General features: G+C 42.9%; 1 protein-coding gene and 1 long non-coding RNA gene across 6 annotated transcripts in view; one reads left to right on the top strand and one right to left on the bottom strand.

Annotated features, from left to right (window-relative positions):
• SEMA5A (semaphorin 5A) overlaps positions 1 to 21250 on the top strand; it is a 567470-nt gene that overhangs the window by 88976 nt on the left and 457244 nt on the right. The gene's annotated exons all lie outside the window — the stretch shown is intronic.
• On the bottom strand, positions 6521 to 15061 carry LOC147350070 (uncharacterized). Its single transcript, XR_015148605.1, has 2 exons — positions 14925 to 15061; positions 6521 to 6711 (listed from the first exon to the last, which is right to left on the bottom strand). It is a non-coding gene; the product is annotated as an uncharacterized LOC147350070 (long non-coding RNA).

Raw genomic sequence — 21250 nt, 5'->3', positions numbered from 1 at the left:
ACCAGGTGTGTTGTCTGGAAGCTTGGGTAAGTTAAGGATGAGTTGAGCCAACTCAGCTCAAGGGGCAGAGCGTAGGTGGTTCGGAGGATTGCAGTCTTGACTCGCACAGCCTCCTGCCCACGGGGCTGTTAGTCTTCCAACATCCCCCTCCAGCGCTTAGTCTCTCGCTTGGCAAGGAGGCGTCGGATCATCTTTATTAGTCAGAAAAGAAATATAAGAGGCAGCGAATAGTATGAAAACCTGACTAGCCTCAGTCATCATCAAGGATATTTAAACCATCAACTGATTTTCACCTATCAAATTGACAAAAATGTTTTTAAACAATAGAAATCCCAGGGTATGCAAAGGCTGATGTCAACGTAATACACTAGGCTGTTTAGAACATATCTATCAACATTAATGGACCAGGCACTAACACATCTAGGAATGTATCCTGTGTTTATGTTCAACTAATTGTGCAATAGTGGAGGATATTTACTGATCTCTTCTTTTAATGGGAGAAAAACCTAAGTGTCCACAAGAAGGGATATTTATAAGTGGTTTATTAAGTATGGATTCATACCTAGGCTTTAAGAAGATTGGGGCATATCTGTTTTTGCAAAATAGCAATGTATCTATGATATGTTGAGTGAAAGAAATGTTATAAAATCACATGTGTAAATCCTTTTGTGTGCACAAAAATACGTGGCAAGTGAAAGAATATACACCAATCTGTTCTCAGTGGCTACCTCTGTAGGATGAATTGGATTGAGGCGGGGAGAGGCTTTTTCCACTTTATATAATTTTATACTTTTACAAATGAGTACCATATTAGGGCTAGCAGGGTAAAGAACCCACCTGCCAATTCAGGAGACATAAGAGATGCAGGTTTGATCGCTGGCTTGGGAAGATCCCCTGGAGGAGGGCAGGGCAACCCACTCCAGAATTTTTACCTAGGAAATCCCATGGACAGAGAAGCCCATGGGCTACAGTCCATAGGGTCTCAAAGAGTTGGCCGTGACTGAAGTGACTTAGCATGCACCATTTATTAGTGTAAAATAGAAAACCTTTTAAACCAAAAGCACTTATTGAGCACTGCCAGGTACTCTGCTTAACACTGATGGCCACATGTGAACAAAAAACTTTTTTCCTGCTATCAAGTAGCTTCCAGTCAAACTTTACAAAATACTTATTGGCCAAATTAAACCCATTTTCTATTTTTGGGGCCCTTAGTAACTTTGCTGCTCAGGACAGTTAGGTTAAAATAGAAATAGTGTCATTTGGTACTGTGCAAGCGAGTGATATTTTGCATATTTCTGAAATGGTTTTTTGAATCATTATGACATAGGAATTAAATGTTATTTTAAAAGCTGCGTTTTCATCGAAACGTGTGTCTCAATCAGAAATGCTCACGTTGGAAAGCAGATTATGTAGTGGGCAGTGGGACTGGGATTGCTGAGCAGGATGCATGCATGTCTTTCTTTTTAAAGTGTGTTGTTGTTGCTGTTTAGTTGCTAAGTCATCTCTGATGCTTTTCAACCCTGTGGAATGCAGCATGCTAGGCTTCTCTGTCTTTCATTACATCCCAGAGTTTGCTCAAATTTATGTCCACTGAGTTGGTGATGCCATCCAACCATCTCATCCTCTGTCATCCCCTTCTCCTCCTGCCTTCAATCTTTCTCAGCATCAGGGTCTTTTCCACTGAGTCAGATCTTCCCATCAGGTGACCAGACTACTGGAGCTTCAGCTTCAGCACCAGTCCTTCCAATGAATATTTACGGTGGGTTTCTTTCTTCAGCGATCAATGCAAAGAAATAGAGGAAAACAACAGAATGGGAAAGACTAGGGATCTCTTCAACAAAATCAGAGATACCAAAGGAACATTTCATGCAAAGATGAGCTCGATAAAGGACAGAAATGGTATGGACCTAACAGAACCAGAAGATATTAAGAAGAGATGGCAAGAATACACAGAAGAACTGTACAAAAAGATCTTCACGACCCAGATAATCATGATGGTGTGATCACTGACCTAGAGCCAGACATCCTGGAATGTGAAGTCAAGTGGGCCTTAGAAAGCATCACTACGAACAAAGCTAGTGGAGGTGATGGAATTCCGATGGAGCTATTCCAAATCCTGAAAGATGATGCTGTGAAAGTGCTGCACTCAATATGCCAGCAAATTTGGAGAACTCAGCAGTGGCCACAGGACTGGAAAAGGTCAGTTTTGATTCCAATCCCAAAGAAAGGCAATGCCAAAGAATGCTCAAACTACCACACAATTGCACTCATCTCACACGCTAGTAAAGTAATGCTCAAAATTCTCCAAGACAGGCTTCAGCAATATGTGAACCATGAAATTCCTGATGTTCAAGCTGGTTTTAGAAAAGGCAGAGGAACCAGAGATCAAATTGCCAACATCTGCTGTATCATAGAAAAAGCAAGAGAGTTCCAGAAAAACATCTATCTCTGCTTTATTGACTATGCCAAAGCCTTTGACTGTGTGGATCACAATAAACTGTGGAAAATTCTGAAAGAGATGGGAATACCAGAACACCTGATCTGCCTCTTGAGAAATTTGTATGCAGGTCAGGAAGCAACAGTTAGAACTGGACATGGAACAACAGACTGGTTCCAAATAGGAAAAGGAGTTTGTCAAGGCTGTATATTGTCACCCTGTTTAGTTAACTTATATGCAGAGTACATTATGAGAAATGCTGGACTGGAAGAAGCACAAACTGGAAACAAGATTGCCGGGAGAAATATCAATAACCTCAGATATGCAGATGACACCACCTTTGTGGCAGAAAGTGAAGAGGAACTAAAAAGCATCTTGATGAAAGTGAAAGTGGAGAGTGAAAAAGTTGGCTTAAAGCTCAACATTCAGAAAACGAAGATCATGGCATCCAGTCCCATCACTTCATGGCAAATAGATGGGGAAACAGTGGAAACAGTGTCAGACTTTATTTTTCTGGGCTCCAAAATCACTACAGATGGTGACTGCAACCATGAAATTAAAAGACGCTTACTCCTTGGAAGGAAAGTTATGACCAACCTAGATAGCATATTCAAAAGCAGAGACATTACTTTGCCAACAAAGGTTCGTCTAGTCAAGGCTATGGTTTTTCCAGTGGTCATGTATGGATGTGAGAGTTGGACTGTGAAGAAGGCTGAGTGCCGAAGAATTGATGCTTTTGAACTGTGGTGTTGGAGAAGACTCTTGAGAGTCCCCTGGACTGCAAGGAGATCCAACCAGTCCACTCTGAAGGAGATCAGCCCTGGGATTTCTTTGGGAGGAACGTTGCTAAAGCTGAAACTCCAGTACTTTGGCCACCTCATGCAAAGAGCTGACTCATTGGAAAAGACTCTGATGCTGGGAGGGATTGAGGGCAGGAGGAGAAGGGGATGACAGAGGATGAGATGGCTGGATGGCATCACTGACTCGATGGACATGAGTCTGGGTGAACTCCGGGAGTTGCTGATGGACAGGGAGGCCTGGCGTGCTGCGATTCATGGGGTCGCAAAGAGTCGGACATGACTGAGCGACTGATCTGATCTGATCTGATCTTTTAGGATGGATTGGTTGAATCTCCTTGCAGTTCAAGGGACTCTGGAGTCTTCTCCAGCACCACAGTTCAAAGGCATCAATTCTTCGGTGCTCAGCCTTCTGTATGGTCCAATTCTCACATCCATACATGACTACTAGAAAAACCATAACTTTGACTATATAGACCTTTGTTAGCAAAGTGATGTCTTTGCTTTTTAATACGCTGTCTATATTTGTCATTAACTTCCTTTGTAGCTCAGTGGTAAAAAATCCACTTGCAGTGTAGGGACACAGGTTTGAACCCTGGATTAGGAAGATCCCCTGGAGAAGGAAATGGCAACCCACTCTAGTATTCTTCCCTGGGAAATCTCATGGATAGAGGAGCCTGGCAAGCTACAGTCCATGGGTCACAAAAGAGTTGGATATGACCGAGCGAATAAGCAACAAATGTTTGTAATAGCTTTTCTTCCAAGGAGCAAGCGTTTTTTAATTTCATGACTGCAGTCACCATCCACAATGATTTAGGAGCCCAAGAAAATAAAACCTGTCACTGCTTCCACTTTTTCTCAGTCTACCTGCCATGAAGTGATGGGACTAGATGCCATGATCTTAGTTTTTTGAGTGCTGAATTTTAAAGTCTAATGTTGGACTTTTAAAGTCTAGTTGAGGAAATAGAAAACATAGAAGGAAACAAAGAGTTGAATACATCATAAATATTGAAGTAAAGGATGTGGAGTAAATGGACACACTGGATTTTGACAGGGCTCTTCACAAGAGCCTCTCCATGTAGAGGACATTTGAAAGTAGACAAGAAGAATGAGAAAGAAATCAACTGCATAAGCAGTGGGGAGATTTCCATGTATGAAATCACGGAGATACAAAAAGATGTCTTATGGACCAGCAATTCCACTCCTGGGCATATGTCTGAAAAAATGAAAATGAGTTCAAAAGCATGTATACACCCAATGTTCATAACAGCATTATTTGCAGTTTCCAAGGTATGGAAGCAACCCAAGTGTCCATCACCAGATAGATGGATAAAGAAGTGCTGTATATACACAACTGAATACTACTCAGCCATAAAATAGAATGAAATTTTGCCATCAGCAGCAACATGGATGGACTCAGAAGGCATTAGGCTGAGTGAATTAGGTCAGAAAAAGGCAAATTACTGTTATGGTGTTCTATCATACGTCATATAAATGACATCACTTATAAGTGAAATCTCAAAGCTACAACAAACTATTGAATAAAACAAAAAGGAAGCAGGTTCATGGACACAGAGAACAAACTAGTCGTTACCAGTGAGAAGAAGAAAAGGGGGGGCAATATAGGGATAGAGGGGAAAGGGTTATAATGAGATTATATGAGATCAAGTGGTGAAACTTTGAAAATTATAAAGCACAGTAGAATTTAAAGAATCTCTCATTCAATTAAAGCGAAGGCATCCAGTGGCCTATGAGAGTTGATGAAGGTGGATTGGTGTGGCCAGGGTGAAGGAAGGACAGGCAGACAGAGGCCAGATGGTGGGTGACAAGTGGCCTTAATGCTGCACGACTGCTGTGCAGAGTGGAGTAGACCTTTGTACCCTGTGTTGGAAACGATCCTGAGATGACAGGCAAAATCCATTTACCTTTGAGGCAGAAGATTAACTCCATGGCGCCTTGCACATGGGTGGGTACTCCTCTCCTAATTACTCAGTGAATGCCTAAACCTCTAAAACCTGTAGAGACTCTTACAGATGAAATTTCAGGATGTCCTTGAAACAAAGTGAAGGTGCTTCTCAGATGTGCCTGTTTATTCCTTGGTCTTTTTCAAGCCAGACTCCCGTTTCCTGCTGGGAAGCTCTGTGCTCACCTTTGACTTATATCTGTCACAGCTGGTGTCCCCTTGTGTCTGGCTGCTCCCCCTGAACCCCACTAACTGGCAGATGCTTTGGTTTAAGCCTGCCCTCGGGCTCAGCTTTCCTCTGCACACCGCGTTCAAACGGGTGTGCGACTTGAGAGACTCTGACTCAGTAGAAAGTCATTTCTGCTCATGGAGAAATCTGTCAGATCAGATCCAGCCGTGACGGACTGAACTCTTCACCTCTTAGAAGGCCTCTTCATTCTCAACATCTGCAGCTTCTAGTAGTACCTCCTTTATCACATCATCCACCATTTTTCTAGTATGTAAACTCTTTGTCCTAGGTAGATAGATGGATAGATGTAGGTATAGGTTATTGTTTGGAGGCAGCTGACTATAGTAAATGTCTTGCATGCTCCATAACAAGCAGTCGCACCAGCATCTTTGGACTCCTTGGGGTCACTGATGGTGTCACTCTGGTGACCCTGTCTCTTGATTCCTGACCCCCAACTCTGCTATTCCAGCTTCCAGCATCTAGACTCCTGCCCTGCTGATCGGAGCCCAGCCCAGGAGAGCACCTGGGGTCTCCCGTCCTTGGCTGTGGCTTCCCCAGGACCCGTGTGCAGACTCTCACGTGCTTCGTCTGCACCAGCTGGCCACTCACCAGGATCCTTGTGCTGACTCACCCCTGGCCATCCCACCCCTGTCTCCTGACTTGTTTCGTTCTCTCTTCCTTTCATCCTTTCCCCCTCTTTCCTCTTCTTGTCCTTTTTTCCCCTTTCTTCTCTCTTCTCTCCCTTTAACATACTGCACCCTAGCTTTGGCCAAAATTTCAAGGTCGGATCCCCTGGCCCTACTTGGCTGTTTCCTTTGGGTGGGTTCACTTGGTCTTGGCTCCCGAGTCCCCTTGTGTCTGGTCTGATCTGCTGGAGTCAGAACACAGCACAGCACCTGTGCTGGTCTTTACTGGGCTTACTGGTCAGTCAGTGGTCCTCGTTTTTACTACTCGTTGCCATATTCTGTCAATAGGTTGTGCTAATTAAAGCTGTATTATTCAGTATAAACTGCTGCTTGCAAATAGTTCTTTTTTTCAGTTATTTTAAATCATTCACTTGACTAGGTGATCTGGTAGGTCCTTCTCTGCTGATGTTTGTTTTTTTTTTTTTTTTAAATAATTTTTCCTGAAGGCACAGACCCCAGCTTCAGCCCGTCCTTAGGAGCCACATGGATGCCTGGTTCTCCATTTTCCTTATCAACATAGATCAGAGTAGACATTCTGGATCAAGTTCAGAGTAACAGCCAAACTCTCGCAAGACCCTTCTGTGCTGATGTGTATCATTCTTGTTAACCATGGCAACAAACAGGAAGAAAACCAAGAAAGAAAATGTAAATTAAAATATGGATCAAATAAATGGCCAGCAGCAAAGAAACAGTTAAATAATGTTGCATAAATAATATGAATATTGTGCAGTTGTTAAAAATCCTGCACTTAAAAGGTTTCACTTTATATACCTGGAAATATATTTTATGTATATCTTTTCAGTAACTATAAATCTTATATAAATGCATGTATTATGTATGCATTACATATATTATTATAATATAAAATAATATAATATTTGTTGTTGTTCAGATTCTTAGCTAAGTTGTGTCTGACTCTTTGCAACCCCATGGACTGCAGCATGCCAGGCTTCCCTGTCTTTCACTATCTCCCTGAGTTTGCTCAAACTCATGTCCATTGAGTCAGTGATAATAATATATAATATAATATACACTATATTATAATAAGTATATTATGTGTATTATTATGTGTGTATTATATACATACATGTATGTATTATATACATACATGTATGTATATATAATACATATATTTCTAAGATAAAAGACTGTTAAAAATACAGCAAAATGATAATAGTGATTATTGTTTGGTGGTCAGATTAAGAAGGATTTTTTCTTTTTTATATTTTTATAAATGTTCTGCAATGAATATATGCAGATCACACAGTGAAGAAAAGGCATATGAAAACATTAAGAATGTATCTGGAAGTGAACAAAAATTATTATTATACAGTTTTTCTCCTCTACTTCACCCCATCATCTCCCAACCCTCCTATCCCCTTTGGGATCTGTTGTTTTAGACTGTTCCTTTGGCACTTGCCCCAGACCGAGATAAGGATTATCTCTGTGTCTATAGAAAATACAGGAAAACGTACAGTACAGCCTCAAGAGAGCTGATTCTATTTTTTGAACACAGAGCAGGAACTTTCCATTTTATATCTTATTCGTGAAGCATAGAGTTGATTCCCACAGTCATGTAATGCTATTAGGAGGTGCCATAGAAGACCAAAAATCAAAACAAAAAACTTGCAGAGCACTGTATGATGTCTTTTCTATGCTCAAAAATGTCAAGAGCAGATATAAGAAAAACAAAAGCAAAAACAAATCCAAACACTGCCAAGCTTTTGGAGAGAAAGCAGAAGGGAAATTACCCCAAAGACAGATGCTTTTAGAAAGCATGACTGGCTGTGTTTTTGAGAGACCAAAGCAAGAGTTTTTATAGCTTTTTTAAAAAAATTAATAATTGTAGAGTCCCATTCCTAATAATTAAGATTAGATCTTATACTGTAAAGAATATTTTACAGCATTTTACTAAGAGCAACAAGTTGTGACTTTTTCTGCTTTTATGTATTTTTTCCTTCAAGCAAAATTGGAAATAAAAATGTACCACAGAGCATTTAATTTTGAGTAAATGAGTTTCCTTGTAACTGTATCGTTCAGTGAGGTCGTTAATGAATCTGGTTAAAATGAATATACACAGACTTACTGGTTGACGAAACTGTTAGTAGCTACAGTTATTCAACATATTACATGTAACTTGTAAAACTGAGTGATTTGGATAATTTACCAAATCTCTTTTGCTTCTTCTATTCGAACCCCAAACTGGTTGCTTTAACAGCAATCTTTTTGAGTTTTCTGAAGTCAATAGTTAGTTTAGTTAGTTCTAAATCTGGAACTGAAGCTTTTCCTATGTTGCGTGGTAGTTACGGATTGGAGGACAGAGACCACACTACTCTCTCCCTAATACAGAAACCTCTGGAAAGTGGGCTGTGCATACCTAGTTCCAGCAACTCTGTTGTATATCACTGTGCAGCCTCCCCTGAATAGATCTGCCTCTAGGCTCTTGGCTGGGCAGTGCTGCCTGGAGACCCACAGCCCTGCAGGAACCTAAGGAAGCAGCCCCGTTGGCTTTAGACCCCATCACCCATTCAACCTCAAGGGACTTACGTCACCCTTTGTGTCGACTTACAGCTGTGATTGCTAGAGGTGAGGGAATTGTGTTCTCCCATCTCCTGACTTCCAGGGGGTTGTACAGAAGCCATTCCCACCGAGTCCTGGGCAAAGTTCTCACCTCCAGCTTTTCATTGCTCTGAAGCAGCCTTTGACCTCAGTCACCTACCCTCATTGAGAAAGTCCTCAATCAGAATTACTATCATTAATGTTTTGATCAAAAGCTGGGACCATTTTTTCCAATTATTCTGAGCAAGTCTGACAAATTACTCAGAATAGTATCAGCATCAATTTGATGGGTCAAGTTACAGTAACAAAGTACTCTTGAATCTCCATTAGCTAACGTCTGCTTCGTGTTCTGTGTGCATCTGGGGTTGGCAGAGAGTCTGCTCCCCCAGTCTTCACTCTGGGGTGAGGGGCTGGCTAACTTCCAGGGCTGCTGTAACCTAGATTGTTGGTGATCACTGTGATGCAGGAAGGACTATTCATTGGAAGGACTGATGCTGAAGCTGAAGCTCCAGGACTTTGGCCACCTTATGTGAAGAGCTGACTCAATGGAAAAGACCCTGATGCTAGGAAAGATTGAGGGCAGGAGGAGAAAGGGGTGGCAGAGGATGAGATGGTTAGATAGCATCACCAACTCAGTGGATGTGAATTTGAGCAAACTTCGGGAGATAGTGAAGGACAGGGTAGCCTGGCGTGCTGCAGTCCATGGGGTTGCAAAGAGTCAGACATGACTTAGCAATTGATCAACAACAACAACAACAACAACAGTGGACCCCTGTCTCCTAAAGGCTTCTACCCGGGGGGATTCTGGTCCCTTCCACTTATATCAGCCAGAGAAATTACACGTCTATCACCTACTTCCAAGGGTGGAGAGGTAGGAGTCTACCGTGTGCTGAGCGGAGAATGTGAGAAAACAGGTGAACAGCTTTCATGGTTACGTAATACCTGCAGTTAGTGTCTTTCGTTTTTTATGTGTCACGCGTCTTCACCTTGACCTTTGCATGTTATCTTTGCATATTATCTCATTTACTTCTCACAGCAGATTGGAACTGTGATGATCTTCATTTCACACACAGGCTCACAGAGGGTGTGTAAGAGCCCAAGGCTGCCCAGTGAACTGAGTTAGACTGAGTTGATTAATGGAATCTAATCTTGTCCGTTACCCTGGAGCCATCACCCGTGGCCTGAGGTTGCTGCAGAATCCTCCAGAATCCAGTGTTGAGGCCAACACTGCAGGGATAAGAAACTTGCCATTCCTGGAGCTTCTCTAGCTGTGCCTGCCTGGGTAATGCAGCCCAGGGAAATCCCATCACATTCTGAAGGTAGAGATTGCAGCATGTCAAAGCTAGGTCACGTCTATTGCCTTCTGAGTCAGATACCTGTGTTCCATCCTCATCACCTCATTTGCCATAGTAGGAATTCTTATTAGAGACCATTTCTTGAGCATTTACCATGCTTTTGGCACTAGGATAATCCCTCTGCATGTACTGTCTCCTTAATTCTTCCTCATTCATTTATAAATGAGGAGTAGCTGGCATGCCCAAAGTCACACATGTTTTAAGTTGCAGAGTTGGTACTAAAACCCACAGTAGTCTGACTCAAAGCTTGCCTTTGAAAGGCTTTGTGCCTTAGGGTTTAATTAAAAGTACTCCATGAGAAAATAACATTGAAATGTGTATATTACTGTGCGTAAAATAGATAGCCAGTGGGAGTTTGATGTATGAATTAGGGAACCCAAAGCTGGTGCTCTGTGACAACCTGGGGAGGTGGGGTGGGGAGGGAGGTGGGAGGGTGGTCCTGCAGGGAGGGGATACATGTCTGCCTGTGGCGGATTCATGTTCATGTACGACAGAGGCCATCACAGTATTGTAAAGTAATTATCTTCCAATTAAGTAAATAACATTTTTTTTAAAGCACTCCACCTACCCAGGGTTCTTACAGAGTGCTCCTTCAATACACACCTCCTGGGGGTTCATTGCAGAATAAAGGGTGCTTTGGATCTAGGATTGAAAACTTTTCTGCCATGAGTACTTGAAGAAGAGGATGGACAATAGCCAGGATCAAAAAGGCTGCTTACACCCCCTACTCAGGGTCCCTTAACTTTCCAAATTAGATGTGGGTGGGATGGACCAGACAGCCAGGCCTGCCATCTTGGCTCCATCATGCCACGTCCAAGTTAGAGAATCTCTGTGAGCCTCATTATTCTCAAGTGTCAAATGGGGACACCTTCCTTGCAAGGGTCTTTTATGTGAATTGTTTTCCATAGTCACTTAATGAATGGTGGTGAATTTGGGGGGAATGAAGAGATGTTCATTTTTCCCCGCTAGGCTGGCAGCCCTCATTAGCCATCCCAAACAGGCATTTTGTCTGTAAAACTGATATTTGCTTTAAATATGGCTTTATGCCAAATGTTCTAGCCATGATTGCAACCCGTTACCACTCTTAAGCCCCACCTCTAGAGGAATTTTAAAGACGTCAGAAAAGTTCACCTCTTAAAGCAGGTGAAAGTGGAAATGGATACAACATGCTGGAGAATAGCGTGGTGGTATATATGAAAAGCTTTGAATTTGTGTGAATCCTTTGATTCCGTGATTCATCTGCTACAAATTGCCACTGAGGAAATGATCAGAAATTTTTATGAGAAACGTTTATCTAATATATAAATGTTTATCTAATGATAGCACTAATTGGAAGCCACCAAAATAGCCAGTATTGAGGATTGGCTAAAAAATGGATAATACCATTTGATGGATTGTTATGTAGCCATTTATTACATATTTTTGAATAATATTCAAGGATTTGATAAAAGTAAAGTAACCCCCATTTTACCTAACAGAAATGTATTTACATGCATAAAAACTGATAGGTAGAACATGCCCCCAAGTGTTACCAGAGATCATTCATAATCCACCAATAAGAGATCCCTCATTTCTCTTACTTTCTTTTTACTTCTTTGTATTTTCCAAAAATTCTCACAATATAGATAACTATTAAGAAAAATACTATAATTTATTTAAAGGAAGATTGTTAAAAAACAAAAAAAAACACCACTAAACATTGTTCAGCACGTGCATGCTAAGTCTCTTCAGTCCTGTCCAACTCTTTGAGGTTCCAGGCAACAATGCTGTAGTGGGTTGCCATGCCCTCCTGTAGGGAATCTTCCCGACCCAGGGATTGAACCCATGTCTCTTATGCCTCCTGCATTAGCAGGCAACCACTATTGCCACCTGGGAAGCCCAAGCATTATTTAGTACTCATGCCTAAACTTTTCAGGCTGCCAGGGGAAACAGTAGCACGTAGAGGCCACCGTCAGGGAGGAGGCCGGGTGATGCGAGTCCAGCTCCAGATGAGATTCATCAAAGTCATACATTCTATATCCTGATACTGGGCAAGTCTGCCAGCATCTCAAGTCAGACATTTCTCATTTGGCAAAATTACTGTCATTTACTGTTATTAAAGCTTCAACAAAAAACAATGTCTGCTTCCTTTATTTTAAATAAAATCTAATCACCAGTTCCATTCTGAGTAATGAGAGACTCCTTAGCTGACCCTCCCAGCATGAATCAGTAGAGCAGGGCAGCATGTTGTTCTGAAGCTGGACTTGGTCATCCGGACTCCAGTGATGCTCACCTTCCTATGACCCTGCGTAGAGCTCCTTGCCTCTCTCTGCTACTGCTGCTACTGCTAAGTCGCTTCAGTCATGTCTGACTCTGTGTGACCCCATAGACGGCAGCCCACCAGGCTTCCCCGTCCCTGGGATTCTCCAGGCAAGAATACCAGAGTGGGTTGCCATTTCCTTTACCTCTCTCTGCTCTCCCTAAAATGGGAATAATGAATCCTGTTTGCTTCCCCAGCTCAGTGGGGGTGTTGTAAGGATTAGCACGACTTTGTCAGGAAGAGGATTTTGAAGTTTTAGTGCCCCGAATGGTGTGATTACTAATAAACCCGTCACACTTTCATCTGCAGTGTTCCCCTATTTGTAGCATTTGGTAATTCTGCACAAGGAACCAGCCTCCTGCAGGTATGGCACTGGGCCCACACTGGGCCAGAACGGGCTCAGTCCTGCCTTGGCCTCTCCACCCACCCTAGCCCCCACCTCCAGGCACAGAGCTGCTGGGACCTGCCTCATCTTGCCCTGCCTTCAAGGCTTCTCGGGCTTATTTTCCAAATTCGGTCGAGGTAGAAAGTCTCCTATGCTGACAGTCATCTAGGCTGTGCCAGAAAACAAAGATGCTTTTCCTCCAAGTCTACTTTATGGGCTGCAGAGTTCTGCAGAGTAGCCTGGCCAAGTGTAACCTTGGAATTCTCCAGCGAGTGCCCCAAAGCTACCACCGTGGAAGTGGAAGATCCTCAAAGTCATAATCTGGAATGAAGTTAGCGTCCAGCTGGACTCAGGACAGTTCATGCAGGTCACCTCCCTCTTCCTGGCTCTGGTTTCCTTTTGTTTATATGGCTCATGAGATGAAAAGTGTAGACACATTGTGCCTGGGGAAGAGAGTTGACGTGGGCATTGCTTGTGAGGGTGCCTCGCCTTCTGTCTGCTGGTTCAGTCTCAACAGTGAAACTCCTCTCAGCACGGGGATTGCCAAGCCTCTTTCTCCTTTTTTGCCACATCTGCCCGCTCCTGTGATAAATCAGAAACACACCGATCTGAAAACCCAGGCTCCCTCATGGCCTTGCCTTTGAAGAGTATTTTAGAAATGTCTGTCGGGAATGGATGCCAAGTATTTAATTCTGCGTGGGAAGAGGAAGAATGAGAAAAATCAGCCAACTACTCAGGTGAAACCAATCCCAGATCATTAACGCTGAAATATTTATGATACACATTGAAAATAATAACTTCAGAGTAAACATGAGGACAGATTGTATTAACTTCACGATTCTTCGGTAATTGGATTTCCTTATCTTTCTATATAAATACGTTTACCTAGTTTTTGAAACCAGAAATCTCCAAACTAAGTGTTTTTAAAGCAATCTCAGAATCACTCTAAATTTTTTTTTTTCACTCCCTTTTTCTGTTGTTGTTGTTCCATTGCCAAGTCATGTCTGACTCTTTGAGACCCCATGGACGGCAGCGTGCCAGGCTTCCCTGTCCTTCACCATCTCCTGTAGTTTTCCCAAGTAGTTCATGTCCATTGAATTGGTGATGCCATCCAACCGGGTCATCCTCTGTCTCCCTCTTCTCCTCCTGCCTTCAATCTTTCCCAGCATCAGGGTCTTTTCCAGTGAGTGGGCTGTTTGCATCAGGTGGCCAAACTGCATCAGCCTCAGCATCAGTCCTTCCAGTGAGTATTCAGAGTTGATTTCCTTCAGGATCAACCGGTTTTTTTATCTTGCAGTCCAAGGGACTCTCGAGAGTCTTCTCCAGCACCACAGTTCGAAAGCATCAATTCTTGGGTGCTCTGTCTTCTTCATGGCCTAGCTCTCACATCTGTACATGACTACTGGAAAGACCATAGCCTTGACTATATGGACCCTTGTCAGAAAAACTGACTCATAGTGAACTCCGTCCCTGAATATTCTAGCCCTTCTTTTCTGTTCTTTTCCTCCATTTTGATAGATTGAGGCTTCATTCTTTTACTGGCCTCATGACTCCTCTTTTTAAATACTTTTAGTGGCTTAATCCTTGTTTGCTGACGATCTCCCAGTGGTAACCAATTACCTGTATATACAGCCACTCAGATCTGGGTACCCCCATCTCTGAGACCTCACTGAACTCCCATCCCTCTTGATATAAGATAAGAAACAAATTTCCGTATATAAAAGTCCTTCAGTAATGCCAAAGGAAAGTTGTACTGAAGAAGTTAGACTTTAGGTCAGGAAGATTTTATGCAAGGATATGGCAGTAGGGGTCAAGACAGCTATACCAGAGGAGAGAGGTTGAACTCAATCTTACCGATGTGAAAGGTGGAAGCATTTATAGGCACTGGGGTGAGCTAATGCAAAAGTACTGGAGGGCGCTTGAGGTGGCTGGCTTTTGCCAAGAGGCCACCTGTGTTTGCTAATTGGCACCCAGAAGTTAGGCTCCAGCCCTCCCCCAGAGACTAGGGGCACCCTATCTTCCTTACTGATCACATTTCAAAAAGATGGCTCCTGGGTCCTTGAGATAAACAACCGTGGGTTGTAAAACTGGCAAGAGCCTGTGAGAAGATTTATATCTCAAAGGGGCAGAGAAAGACTCGACACCTGTAGGTGTTCTAAAGTAAATGTCCTAAGAAAAGAGAAGTCAGGGGCCCAGAGTCAGGAAGAAACGTACCTGAAGTTTAGCTAAGCAGAGGGGGAGCTTGAAGGCCTTCCTGCTCCACAGCGGAGCATCGCTTCACCTGTAACCTCCTCTCCAGACTTCCTGCCTGGAGGAGTTTGGAGGCACTTCCTTGCCTCCTTCCTTCCCTACACGGAAGCCTCGTGGAACTTCCAAGTGAAGTTTTGTTTTTGCCTCTCCACGTTACTGCCCTTCTTCATGCTTCCAGAACCTGTTGGGTGTCACCTTGGCACACCAGACAGTGACTAGGACCCAAAATAGGGTAATTAAATATCTTCATGCAGACAGCCCACTGGACTAAAACTGATTATATTAACTTAGCTCCTCCTGGGTGATTGAAACATTCTGTCCTGATGAGTGATGAGTATATTTCACTCACTTGTTTCAAGATTGATACCTGGAGGCTTTGGGGAAAACCAGATTTCAGCTCTTGGAAAAGTGAGTATTTGATGTTAGATTCGGATTTTAACCGGAAAATCAAGGAAATTCACGAATAAGTAGAAAGTTTCCTAGGAATCACTGGGTAACCTGTTAAGATGGAGACTCTGAGGCCCCACCTGTAGAGGTTTGATTGAGTGGGTCTGGGGTGGGCCTGGGACCCTGCATTTGATTGAGTGGGTCTGGGACAAGCCTGGGACCCTGCATTCTGATGTGTCGTTAGTGATGCTGCTGATAAGCTAGAACCCAGCAGTGACTGCATGCCATCCACCCTTTGAGTGCATTCTGGATGATGGAATTGGGGCTCCTAAAACTGATGATGCAATGAGAGATTTGGGGTGATGCTAGGAGGTTTGTGGAAGATGGACTCCCACCCCCACTACTTCACAGAGTCATGGTGCAGCAAACCTCGAGTCACGGGTGGTTGCAGACCAGGAGTGGGACTTGCTGCCAGCATCCCTTTGAACGGAGACCTGAGTCCGCTAGACGTCATGATCTTGTCTGGTGTTGAGGTTACCACGCAGTGAGCACTCATTTGTGGGCACCTGTGGCACATCCCCACCTTTGGTCCCCACTTCCACCTGGAGCAGGCGGTGATGGTCGGCCGGCTTCAGCACTGGGGCTGAGAGAGGATGGCAGTGGCGGCATCATGTCCTTGGGGCCCGCTCCCCCAGTGAGGCTCCCAGCTTCAACCCCATCTCTACTGCAATTTGATACAAAACAGAAACAGACTCACAGACTTAGAGAAAACAGACTTATGGTTACCAAAGGGGAAAGGTGGTGGTTGTCCTTGTTCAGTACCTGGCTCTTGGTGACCCCATGGACTGCAGCCCACCAGGCTCCTGGTGCAACTAACACTTTTACTTCACTTCACACGGAGAAACAATCTGAAAAGCCATATGTGTGTGTATATAAAAACTAAACCACTTGGCTGTACACTTAAAACTAACACAACATTGTAAATCAACTATACTTCAATAAATAAATGGGAATTTGACTAAAGGAACACACACAAAAAACCTCCTAGTTTTTAAAAAACATATCGAATGCTAGAATTTGAAAAATATGAAACGTTGTTAAAGTTATTTTCAGGTGATTGAGAAGAAGTACAGGAGTATAGCAAATAATTTAAATGGTAGAAAAATGTAAACAAGATCCCTCTCCCCAGAGACCAGCATGATTAAGTCTCAGGTTTTTCACCAGAAGTTTCCTAAGCAGATGGAACTATATGCAGACTCTGAAATGGGAACTGAGGTGTGGTTCTGACTTTGGCTTTTTTTCATGTGACTCTGTCCCAAAGATCACTCCATGGTGCCAGCAGGTAGACTTACCACATCCTCTTCAGTGCCTGCAATCGAAAGGGACACCATCCCATGGATCTCGCCCTGCGATTCTCAGCCAGGGACAGTTTGCTCCCTGTGCTAGTCACTCAGTTGTGTCCAACTCTTTGTGACCCCATGAACTGTAGCCCTCCAGGATCCTCTGTCCATGGGATTCTCCAGGCAAGATTACTGGAGTGGGTTGCCATTCTCTTCTCCAGAAGATCTTCCTGACTCAGGGATTGAAGACTGGTCTCCTGCATTGCAAGCAGAGCTTTTATTGTGTGAGCTACAGGGAAGTTCCTATAGGAACATCTTTCAATGTCTAAGGACAGTTTTGTTTTCACAACTCAGGGGGCAGTGCTGAGTGCCACTGGCCTTTAGAGAGTAGAGACCAGGGATCCTTTTGGTCACCCTGCTTACATGTGTTAGCTACCATGACGGAGAATTAGCTTTAGCTATCTGCTTCCCAGGTGGCTCAGTGGTAAAGAGTCTGCCAGTGCAGGAGACACAGAAGACTTGGGTTTGATCCCTGGGTTGGGGAGATCCCCTGGAGTAGGAAAATGGCATGAACACAGAACACCTGTTATGTTAGGGCTTCCCAGATGGCTTAGTGGAAAAGAATCTACCTGCCAATGCACCAGAGGCAGGAGATATGGGTCCCATCCGTGGGTCGGGAAGATCCCCTGGAGGAGGAAATGGCAACCGTTCCAGAATTCTTGCCTGGAAGATTACATGGACAGAGAGGAGCCTGGTGGGCTACAGTCCATATGGTTGGAAACACAACTGAGCACACGCATACATGCGTACGCAAATGTCTGTACATCCCGTGTGGGGGAAACCTGCTCTAGCATCACTGATTTTAAGATTCCTCAGGATGTTCCTTCAGATGTGGCTTACCAACCAGTAACAACAGCTAGATAGCATTTCCCCAAAGTCACAAAATATAGCCAGCGAAAACACTTCCGGTGCTGAGGTCCACAGTTGTGTGGGGAACGTGTTCCAGTCTGGGGTTGACTGTTGCATCTGTTGGTTTGGAACGACTCTGGTGGTGTCACCGCATACTATGTGAATATTAAATGTAACTTGCCATTTCCTATTGCATGGCTCTGCTGGAGGAGAGCTCCCTGCTTGGGGACAGAGGAAGGTAGCATTGGCAGCGGAGGCCTTGGTGGCTTGCAGCACCTGCCAAACCTATAATTTCTCAGGCAAAATGAGAGTACCCATTTTTAGCCCCAGATTTTTGTATGCTTTAGATTCTGGCTGGTTTATTTTTGTCCCAGCTCCACTGTGTTTATTTCATACTCAGGAGAAAGGATGTTTTCTTTATAGAATTATTGCAACTAAGCTTAAGGGAAAAAAAGTAACTAATTTGCTAGGAAAATCATGCTTAATTATTAACAATACTGTCCAAAGCGCTTGTCCTTCCCAGAGGCTACTGATGCCTGTGGCTGTTTAGGCGACACTTTGTATCTGTGTGTGGCTTCTGGACCTCGAGCACCTCTGTCAAGTGCAGTTTCAGCACCAAATCTCCCTTCTCTTTTTAATTGTTTCAGTGAGCTCAATAATGGTTGTGTCAGAAATCTGCTTTGCACTTGAAGATCCTTTGCCTGTTTTGTTTCAGATCATGTCTTTCCCAAATAAGACTTTTTTGTTTAAAATAAATTGAGTGTTCTCCATATTATGATTCTTTTTGAGAGCTTAGATATAAGTGAAAAGTGAAAGGGAAGCATCGTGTCCGACTCTTTGCGACCGCATGGACTGTAGCCTAGCAGGCTCCTCCATCCATGGGGTTTTCCAGGCAAGACTACTGGAGTGGGGTGCCATTCCCTTCTCCAGGGGATCTTCCCGACCCAGGGATTGAACCCAGGTCATCTGCATTGCAGGCAGATGCCTTACTGTCTGGGCCACCAGGGAAGCCCTTTAGATATAAGGTGCATCCTTATTTTTTGGAAGACTTGCTATACATTTAGTTCATGTTCGGGATACAGATACTCCTAGCACTAGAGTGGGGAGGGAGTCAAGTTTGGTCTTTAAGCCAAGATCATATGCAACAACACAACCATCATAATGATGAAAATATATAGGGGACGATAAAGACCTTCGTGTGTGTGTTCTTTTCTTTTCTATTTTTTTAGTTAAAAATTTTTATTGAGGTATTGTTGATTTACAATGTTGTATTAGTTTCTGGTATACAGCAAAGTGATACAGTATTAGATATGTAATGTGTGCACAATATTATATATTTGCTGTTGTTCAGTCTCTCAAGTGTATTATATATAGAGAGATGGATATTCTTTTTTGAATTCTTTCCCTTTATAGATTATTATAAGATATTAACTATAGTTTCCTGTGTTATAAACTAGGACCTTGTGGTTTATCTATTTTATATATGGTAATGTGTATCTCTTAATCCCAAACTCCTAATTTGTCCCTCCCTCCTTGCCCCCTTTCCCCTTGGGTAACCATAAGTTCTCTATGTCTATGAATCCATTTGTTTTGTGAATAAGTTAGTCGATTTATGTCATTTTTTGCGATTCTACAAATAAGTGATATCATATGCTATTTGTCTTTGACTTCCTTCACTTAGTCTGATGTCCATTCTACGTCCATACTCCATGTCCATCCATGTCGCCGCACACGGCATTATTCCATGCTTTTCTTACGGCCGAGAAACATTCCATTGTACGTACGTAGCACCTCCTCTTTATCCATTCATCAGTCAGTGGACACTTACGTTGCTTACATGTTTTGGGTGTTGTCAATAGTGCTGCTATGAATGTTGGGTTCAGAGTTTGCTCTGAATTTATGCCCGAGAGTGGGATTGCTGGATCATATGGTAGCTCTATTTTTAGTTTTTTAAGGAACCTCCAGACGGTTCTCTGTCATGGCTTTACCAACCCAAATTCCCACCAACAGTGTAGGAGGGTGCTCTTTTCTTCACACCCTCTCCAGCATTTACGTGTGTGGACTTTTTGATCATGGCCATTCGGACTAGTGTGAGTTAACTGTACGTGTAATTATGATTTTCGTTGGAGTTATGAGTTTCATTTCTCTAATAATTAGTGATGTGAATCATCTCTTCATCTATATGTCTTCTTTAGAAACGTGTCTGTGGAGGTCTTCTGTCCCAGAGCTTTTCGGTTGGTTGGTTGTTTTGCTTTTTGGCCATGCCGCATGGCTTGTGGGATCTTGGTTCCCTGACCAGGAATTGAACTCAGGCCCAAGGCAATGAAAGTGCTGAGTCCTAATCACTGGACAGCCAGAGAATTCCCTGTGCTAGAGCTTTTAAAATCATTTCTGTTAGGAAATCTCTATGCTAAATGGATGCTAAAGCCTGTTACTAAGAAAATAAGCATTTCCAAAAATGATATAAATTGCATTGAGATTCACTGTTTGGTTTACTTGGCTGTCTTTGGGGTTTGGTCCAAAAAGAGCCATGTGCTACTTGTTCGGCAAGGCTTAAGGGACATCTAAGACAGCAAACAGAGTTAATAACTGAAGTCTTACCCTCTATAAGAATAGCAGCATAGATAATAGATAACCAAGCAAATTTAAGTCCTAAGGCCACAAATTATCTAAAAAATTTCAAAACAGTATGACAAAGGCTTATCATTTTATAAGTAGATGAGTACATGGCTTTAATATAGTATTTATTTTCATTTGATTGTATTGTAGACTTTCAATGACAGGAGAGGAATGAATTCTATGAAATAAAGAATTCCATAATTTCCAGGAGCTAGAGAATGTAAACCTGGGACATTTGGTTCTGTTTCAAATTGGTAAACATGTCAAGATGCGGGAAACATTTCCCACTTTTCATCCCAAATGAAGACGTGAGTGAAAATATCTAACTTTGAGTAAGTAGCAAAATTTTCCTACTTGAATAGCATGTTATATTTTACTCTGTTCAGTTCAGTTGCTCAGTCGTATCCGACTCTTTGTGACCCCATGGACTGCAGCACGCCAGGCTTCCCTGTCCATCACCAACTCCTGGAGCTTACTCAAACTCATGTCCATCTAGTTGGTGATGCCATTCAACCGCCTCATCCTCAGTCTTCCCCTTCTCCTCCTGCCTTCAATCTTTCCCACATCAAGGTCTTTTCGAATGAGTCAATTCTTCACATCAGGTGGCCAAACTATTGGAGTTTCAGCTTCAGCATCAGTCCTTCCAATGAATATTCAGGACTGATTTCCTTTAGGATTGACTGGTTGGATCTCTTTGCTGTCCAAGGGACTCTCAAGTGTTGGACGTCTCCAACACCACAGCTCAAAAGCATCAATTCTTCAGTTCTCAGCTTTCTTTATGGTCCAACTTTCACATCCACACATGACTACTGGAAAAACCATAGCTTTGACTAGATGGACCTTTGTTGGCAAAGTAATGTCTCTGCTTTTTAATGGGCTGTCCAAGTTGGTCATAGCTCTTCTTCCAAGGAGCAAGCATCTTTTAAGATGATATTTTATTATATGTACTAAAAGATGATATTTTATTACATGCATTTTATACTCTTTTAACAGAACATAGACAGAAATAATGTATTTAAGCAAAGCAGTCATGAG

Source organism: Bos grunniens, chromosome 20 (genome assembly GCF_055505025.1).
Source record: "Bos grunniens cultivar Pamir isolate PY7600 chromosome 20, Bosgru_T2T1.0, whole genome shotgun sequence".
Taxonomy (NCBI): domain Eukaryota; kingdom Metazoa; phylum Chordata; class Mammalia; order Artiodactyla; family Bovidae; genus Bos; species Bos grunniens.
This window is presented reverse-complemented; position numbering and strand designations above follow the sequence as displayed.